This window comes from Salmo trutta, chromosome 6, assembly GCF_901001165.1.
Source record: "Salmo trutta chromosome 6, fSalTru1.1, whole genome shotgun sequence".
In the NCBI taxonomy this organism is placed as follows: Eukaryota; Metazoa; Chordata; class Actinopteri; order Salmoniformes; family Salmonidae; genus Salmo; species Salmo trutta.
The window spans coordinates 54,259,334-54,267,825 of NC_042962.1; the positions used below are offsets into that span (position 1 = coordinate 54,259,334).

Genomic DNA, 8,492 nt, shown 5'->3' on the forward strand with positions numbered 1-8,492 from the left:
GCAGGGCTTTCTGACAACAACAGTCATAAGGGCTGCAGTATAACGTGACCCTGTTAAACCTCCAGGGCTTTCTGATAACAACAGTCATAAGGGCTGCAGTATAACTTGACTCTGTTAAACCTCCAGGGCTTTCTGATAACAACAGTCATAAGGGCTGCAGTATAACTTGACTCTGTTAAACCTCCAGGGCTTTCTGATAACAACAGTCATAAGGGCTGCAGTATAACTTGACTCTGTTAAAACTCCAGGGCTTTCTGATAACAACAGTCATAAGGGCTGCAGTATAACTTGACTCTGTTAAACCTCCAGGGCTTTCTGATAACAACAGTCATAAGGGCTGCGGTATAACTTGACTCTGTTAAACCTCCAGGGCTTTCTGATAACAACAGTCATAAGGGCTGCGGTATAACTTGACTCTGTTAAACCTCCAGGGCTTTCTGATAACAACAGTCATAAGGGCTGCGGTATAACTTGACTCTGTTAAACCTCCAGGGCTTTCTGATAACAACAGTCATAAGGGCTGCGGTATAACTTGACTCTGTTAAACCTCCAGGGCTTTCTGACAACAACAGTCATAAGGGCTGCGGTATAACTTGACTCTGTTAAACCTCCAGGGCTTTCTGATAACAACAGTCATAAGGGCTGCGGTATAACTTGACCCTGTTAAACCTGCAGGGCTTTCTGACAACAACAGTCATAAGGGCTGCAGTATAACTTGACCCTGTTAAACCTGCAGGGCTTTCTGACAACAACCGTCATAAGGGCTGCAGTATAACTTGACCCTGTTAAACCTGCAGGGCTTTCTGACAACAACAGTCATAAGGGCTGCAGTATAACTTGACCCTGTTAAACCTGCAGGGCTTTCTGACAACAACAGTCATAAGGGCTGCAGTGTAACGTGACCCTGTTAAACCTGCAGGGCTTTCTGACAACAACAGTCATAAGGGCTGCGGTATAACTTGACTCTGTTAAACCTGCAGGGCTTTCTGACAACAACAGTCATAAGGGCTGCAGTATAACTTGACTCTGTTAAACCTCCAGGGCTTTCTGACAACAACAGTCATAAGGGCTGCGGTATAACTTGACTCTGTTAAACCTGCAGGGCTTTCTGACAACAACAGTCATAAGGGCTGCAGTATAACTTTACCCTGTTAACCACACAGTCATAAGGGCTGCAGTATAACTTTACCCTGTTAACCACACAGTCATAAGGGCTGCAGTATAACTTTACCCTGTTAACCACACAGTCATAAGGGCTGCAGTATAACTTTACCCTGTTAACCACACAGTCATAAGGGCTGCGGTATAACTTTACCCTGTTAACCACACAGTCATAAGGGCTGCGGTATAACTTTACCCTGTTAACCACACAGTCATAAGGGCTGCAGTGTAACTTTACCCTGTTAACCACACAGTCATAAGGGCTGCGGTATAACTTTACCCTGTTAACCACACAGTCATAAGGGCTGCGGTATAACTTTACCCTGTTAACCACACAGTCATAAGGGCTGCAGTGTAACTTTACCCTGTTAACCACACAGTCATAAGGGCTGCGGTATAACTTTACCCTGTTAACCACACAGTCATAAGGGCTGCGGTATAACTTTACCCTGTTAACCACACAGTCATAAGGGCTGCAGTATAACTTTACCCTGTTAACCACACAGTCATAAGGGCTGCGGTATAACTTTACCCTGTTAATCACACAGTCATAAGGGCTGCGGTATAACTTTACCCTGTTAACCACACAGTCATAAGGGCTGCGGTATAACTTTACCCTGTTAACCACACAGTCATAAGGGCTGCGGTATAACTTTACCCTGTTAACCACACAGTCATAAGGGCTGCAGTATAACTTTACCCTGTTAACCACACAGTCATAAGGGCTGCAGTATAACTTTACCCTGTTAACCACACAGTCATAAGGGCTGCAGTATAACTTTACCCTGTTAACCACACAGTCATAAGTCCTGCAGTATAACTTTACCCTGTTAACCACACAGTCATAAGGGCTGCGGTATAACTTTACCCTGTTAACCACACAGTCATAAGGGCTGCAGTATAACTTTACCCTGTTAACCACACAGTCATAAGGGCTGCAGTATAACTTTACCCTGTTAACCACACAGTCATAAGGGCTGCGGTATAACTTTACCCTGTTAACCACACAGTCATAAGGGCTGCGGTATAACTTTACCCTGTTAACCACACAGTCATAAGGGCTGCGGTATAACTTTACCCTGTTAACCACACAGTCATAAGGGCTGCAGTATAACTTTACCCTGTTAACCACACAGTCATAAGGGCTGCAGTATAACTTTACCCTGTTAACCACACAATCATAAGGGCTGCAGTGTAACTTTACCCTGTTAACCACACAGTCATAAGGGCTGCAGTATAACTTTACCCTGTTAACCACACAGTCATAAGGGCTGCAGTATAACTTTACCCTGTTAACCACACAGTCATAAGGGCTGCGGTATAACTTTACCCTGTTAACCACACAGTCATAAGGGCTGCAGTATAACTTTACCCTGTTAACCACACAGTCATAAGGGCTGCAGTATAACTTTACCCTGTTAACCACACAGTCATAAGGGCTGCAGTATAACTTTACCCTGTTAACCACACAGTCATAAGGGCTGCAGTATAACTTTACCCTGTTAACCACACAGTCATAAGGGCTGCAGTATAACTTTACCCTGTTAACCACACAGTCATAAGGGCTGCAGTATAACTTTACCCTGTTAACCACACAGTCATAAGGGCTGCAGTATAACTTTACCCTGTTAACCACACAGTCATAAGGGCTGCAGTATAACTTTACCCTGTTAACCACACAGTCATAAGGGCTGCAGTATAACTTGACTCTGTTAAACCTCCAGGGCTTTCTGATAACAACAGTCATAAGGGCTGCAGTATAACTTGACCCTGTTAAACCTCCAGGGCTTTCTGATAACAACAGTCATAAGGGCTGCAGTATAACTTGACTCTGTTAAAACTCCAGGGCTTTCTGATAACAACAGTCATAAGGGCTGCAGTATAACTTGACTCTGTTAAACCTCCAGGGCTTTCTGATAACAACAGTCATAAGGGCTGCAGTATAACTTGACTCTGTTAAACCTCCAGGGCTTTCTGATAACAACAGTCATAAGGGCTGCAGTATAACTTGACTCTGTTAAACCTCCAGGGCTTTCTGATAACAACAGTCATAAGGGCTGCAGTATAACTTGACTCTGTTAAACCTCCAGGGCTTTCTGATAACAACAGTCATAAGGGCTGCAGTATAACTTGACTCTATTAAACCTCCAGGGCTTTCTGATAACAACAGTCATAAGGGCTGCGGTATAACTTGACTCTGTTAAACCTCCAGGGCTTTCTGATAACAACAGTCATAAGGGCTGCGGTATAACTTGACTCTGTTAAACCTCCAGGGCTTTCTGATAACAACAGTCATAAGGGCTGCAGTATAACTTGACTCTATTAAACCTCCAGGGCTTTCTGATAACAACAGTCATAAGGGCTGCAGTATAACTTGACTCTGTTAAACCTGCAGGGCTTTCTGACAACAACAGTCATAAGGGCTGCAGTATAACGTGACCCTGTTAAACCTGCAGGGCTTTCTGACAACAACAGTCATAAGGGCTGCAGTATAACGTGACCCTGTTAAACCTCCAGGGCTTTCTGATAACAACAGTCATAAGGGCTGCAGTATAACTTGACTCTGTTAAACCTCCAGGGCTTTCTGATAACAACAGTCATAAGGGCTGCAGTATAACTTGACTCTGTTAAACCTCCAGGGCTTTCTGATAACAACAGTCATAAGGGCTGCAGTATAACTTGACTCTGTTAAAACTCCAGGGCTTTCTGATAACAACAGTCATAAGGGCTGCGGTATAACTTGACTCTGTTAAACCTCCAGGGCTTTCTGATAACAACAGTCATAAGGGCTGCGGTATAACTTGACTCTGTTAAACCTCCAGGGCTTTCTGATAACAACAGTCATAAGGGCTGCGGTATAACTTGACTCTGTTAAACCTCCAGGGCTTTCTGATAACAACAGTCATAAGGGCTGCGGTATAACTTGACTCTGTTAAACCTCCAGGGCTTTCTGATAACAACAGTCATAAGGGCTGCGGTATAACTTGACTCTGTTAAACCTCCAGGGCTTTCTGACAACAACAGTCATAAGGGCTGCGGTATAACTTGACTCTGTTAAACCTCCAGGGCTTTCTGATAACAACAGTCATAAGGGCTGCGGTATAACTTGACCCTGTTAAACCTGCAGGGCTTTCTGACAACAACAGTCATAAGGGCTGCAGTATAACTTGACCCTGTTAAACCTGCAGGGCTTTCTGACAACAACCGTCATAAGGGCTGCAGTATAACTTGACCCTGTTAAACCTGCAGGGCTTTCTGACAACAACAGTCATAAGGGCTGCAGTATAACTTGACCCTGTTAAACCTGCAGGGCTTTCTGACAACAACAGTCATAAGGGCTGCAGTATAACGTGACCCTGTTAAACCTGCAGGGCTTTCTGACAACAACAGTCATAAGGGCTGCGGTATAACTTGACTCTGTTAAACCTGCAGGGCTTTCTGACAACAACAGTCATAAGGGCTGCAGTATAACTTGACTCTGTTAAACCTCCAGGGCTTTCTGACAACAACAGTCATAAGGGCTGCGGTATAACTTGACTCTGTTAAACCTGCAGGGCTTTCTGACAACAACAGTCATAAGGGCTGCAGTATAACTTGACTCTGTTAAACCTCCAGGGCTTTCTGACAACAACAGTCATAAGGGCTGCAGTATAACTTGACTCTGTTAAACCTCCAGGGCTTTCTGACAACAACAGTCACAAGGGCTGCGGTATAACTTGACCCTGTTAAACCTCCAGGGCTTTCTGACAACAACAGTCACAAGTGCTGCGGTATCAACCAAAATGCGATGCTTTGAAATGAGATTGAGTTCCATAAGACTTAATAGTGTGAATAACATGATTTCCATGTCAGTCTGAGGCGAATGCCCTGTTCCAGTCTACTCAGCTAATTCTATAATACAGTCAGAATTACACCAGCTCAAAGAGAGTGCTGAGATGTCTGCCTTCGTCTCTGATCCTGTTCTACATCTATATGTGTGTATAGTTAATATCTACTGTAGCTAACCTGGAAGTGCAGATGGTTTGCACAAGGTTGTTTCAACAACGACTTTGCCATGTGCGTGTCAACCGAGACGGCCAGACAATCCATTCTCTCCAGAAATGCTTGTGTACCAAACAGGGACAGACAATGCTTGCATAGACACATGACAAAACAGCATCACGGATCAGATGAAGACAAATTCTATTTTACACATCCTCGTCCCCTGAGTATTCTGTGCTTCGTACTCATCCTTACCCCCCTCCTTCCCAAAGAGAGAGAGAGATCAGGAAGAGTGGCTCGGCTTACTGTAAGAAGCTGCATTGACAATCATCACTTGCTCTTTCAACTCCGTGTGCTGCACCTGCAGACGCTTAAGAGGAAATGTGTCTAAAGGAAACAGTGAGCTCACAGTGAGCAGTCTATAATCCTCCCGTCAACATCATAAAACTGACTAATGGTTGTCAAACCAGCTTATGGAGGGAAGGAGAGAGAGAGAGAGAGAGAGAGAGAGATTGTTTTTCTCTGAGACAAAAATATCTATATTTCCCAGGCCATAACTCTCCTCTGTGTGGCCAGTGAACAGAGAGAGGACTCAGGTTTCTCTCTCAGGCCTGAGTATCACTTACACTACATCCTGTTATGAGTTATGGTGCAAAGGGGTGCAGGAGGACTTAGGATAGAATACAGCCTAATGAGCCTATTGAACACAGAGGTGTGGTAATGAGAAGCTACAGTATCATCCCTAACGTCCATCAATGGGTAAGTAAAGTCCTTCCTTCCTTGTTGTTGACAGGACAATACACATTGATCAACATGCCATCCTACTTTACACAAGAAGGTGCTAGCACACACACACACACACACACACACACACACACACACACACACACACACACACACACACACACACACACACACACAAACACTTACACGTCAAATCTGTCAAAATGTCCTCCAAATTCCATACGGCTGCGTTTTCTGTTCCATTTGGGGCCCTGAGTTCTCTAAGCCATCACCATCAGTTTTCCTCCTTACACCTGATAAAAACAGCTCATGTCAGCTCCTTGTTGTAGAGCCATATGGGAGTAAACGGAACTGCCAAAAACCTGAGGCATGTACACAGCAGGTATGCTTCAGAGCTACAGTACTATGGATGCATAGAGCAGATACTGAACATAGATTACAACATAATACGGCTCCACTGCAATAACGTGCACACTTCACAGAGTTATTATGACAATTGAACTATTCTTATGATTTCAATAAATGTCACATTATTGAGCTGCATTTCCCACACTCGTTAAAAAACATGAATCCATCCTATTTGAGAGAGGTTGACCATGGAACAATAAGATAGGTTCTGGATCTTTAATGTCTTTTGAACTCTGCAGCAGAGTGTCCTACTGTACAGACAGAGGGTTGCTGAGAAGTCAAGAATACAACGTTAATAGCACTATGGCGAACCGTTTCGTCTCTCGACTTTTCAAGCCATAGAGACCGCATCCTTGTGTTCTTACTCCTAACAACAGTCGTTGGATTGTTAACAAAGACGTGTGAAGCTTGTAAGGAAAAAAAATGTCAACATTTATTTGACTCTGTTTGTTTCTAGCATCTAATAAAACAAGATGCCATGACAATATTTGTACAATCCCCACCAGTTGATATATGTTTGAAATTGGTCGAGATGACCCCAACAAACCGGTATCACATGCAGGTCACAGTAGTTACAATGTGCCAGTTCTAACTGGCTAGTAAAAGCACAGTCGTACGTATACAGAACAATATTTATTTGAGGGACTACATAAACACACTCAGCCCTCCCTCCAAACTAGATTCAAAACAGGAAGTCCAACCAGACAGCCAGCAGAGCACATCCTGTCCATCCTCAGTACCAGTCAGCATGCCTTCCCTCTAAACCCTGTTTACAGTTGGGAATGCAGTGAGGCCATGGCTTTGATTCAATTTGGCAGGTAATTACACTATCTGGTAAGGCAATTATCCTGTGTGCAACATAATTCCATTTGCTAGCTAATGGTGCTCCCACAACCTCCACAGTACAGGAGACAATGCATTTCTAAGAGGGGAAATAGGGATACTGTTTTGTACCTACTGTTGGAGCATCTGTGGGCTAATTAGGTCAAAGCCTATGACAACAACAGCCTAAAAGAACAACAAAACACGAGTCAGCCTGGTACAAACAACCACCACTGCACCCAAGCATGAATTCACTTTTTATTTAAAACTTTCAAATGAGGTGACAGGATACCGATGTTTCAAAGACCAAAAAAGAGGAGAGAGATAAGGGAGCTCTTTTAGACTGAGCTTAGTCTGGGTAGATGAAATCCATGTGGCCTTGCTGGCTGATTTTAATCCCCTGCTTCTTTCTCTCCCTCTGAGCAGACTCAGCAGAGCCATGGCCTGCATGGAGGAAGAAGGGCCAGGCAAGCAGGCGTCTCTGAACAGCAGCCAAGGAGGAAAAGGGAAGCGAGCTCCTCAGGATCACTGGCTGTATGCAACGCCAACTGTCTTGAATATCTCTGACCTGACAGCACTTGATTAGAAAACAGCAATGTGGTGTAAACTTATCCAGGGTTGTAATTCATCAGACGTCGGAAATTAGAGGAAGCTAGTTAAAGTCCCTTTCTGAATAGGAAAGAGTGGTGCTTACCTTGACCTGGGAGAGGGAGGGATGGAGAGATGAGGAGAGTCAAAGGGATGGAGAGTAGAGGGTCCAGGCAGCGAAGGGGTCTGGGTAGGTCCCAATGGGTTAGTCCAAGAGAGGGAACGAGGGAGGAGTAGAGAGGAGAGGAAGGACAGGGAACAGGGAGACAGGGAGGTGAAACGTAAACGCTACTCTCTCCCTTTCTCTCTCTCACACACACACCCAAACACACACTCACACAGCCTACAGACAGGAACTAACACAAGCAGTTACTCCCAGGATGGCAGAGAGAGTGTCTTACCCATCCACAGACACTCAAACACAGAGAGCAAGAGTAAGACCCGGCCCACTCTCTCCTACTGGCCCAATGAGAGGCAGCTGTAAAACTGCATGACCAATGAGAGACGTTGAACGCAGGGCCAATAAGTGCAATGACTCATCCAGCCAATCAGAGATATTGCCTTTGGACTCTTAGAACCTCCCTCTCTCTTAATGACAGATTTAGGAAGGTGCACTTAGCCCGTGTAAGTGATTTAAGACCCCGACCTGGGACACATTAGAGTGATTAGATTCTGATGCACCTAAACCAGTGTGATAACACAATAGGCAGCATGCTCCCCTACAACACTAGCTGAGATCCAGTCAGGTGTTGTACTGCATGCTACAGTCATTCTCATGTACGGCTACC

The 8,492-nt window shown here is 44.5% G+C and overlaps 1 protein-coding gene across 21 annotated transcripts in view; it reads right to left on the bottom strand.

The window, feature by feature from the left end:
• Positions 1-8,095, bottom strand: part of LOC115196316 (poly(rC)-binding protein 3) — a 44,733-nt gene extending 36,638 nt beyond the window's left edge. For 8 of the 21 annotated variants that reach the window (XM_029757032.1, XM_029757031.1, XM_029757023.1 and 5 more), the window contains exon 1: positions 7,811-8,091. The gene's annotated coding sequence lies outside the window, so the exon portion shown is untranslated. Of the gene's footprint in view, positions 1-6,072; positions 6,184-7,810 lie in introns of those variants that run through there. The other 13 variants (XM_029757025.1, XM_029757015.1, XM_029757027.1 and 10 more) reach the window with 5 other exon arrangements.
• Between the last annotated feature and the right edge of the window lie 397 nt (positions 8,096-8,492).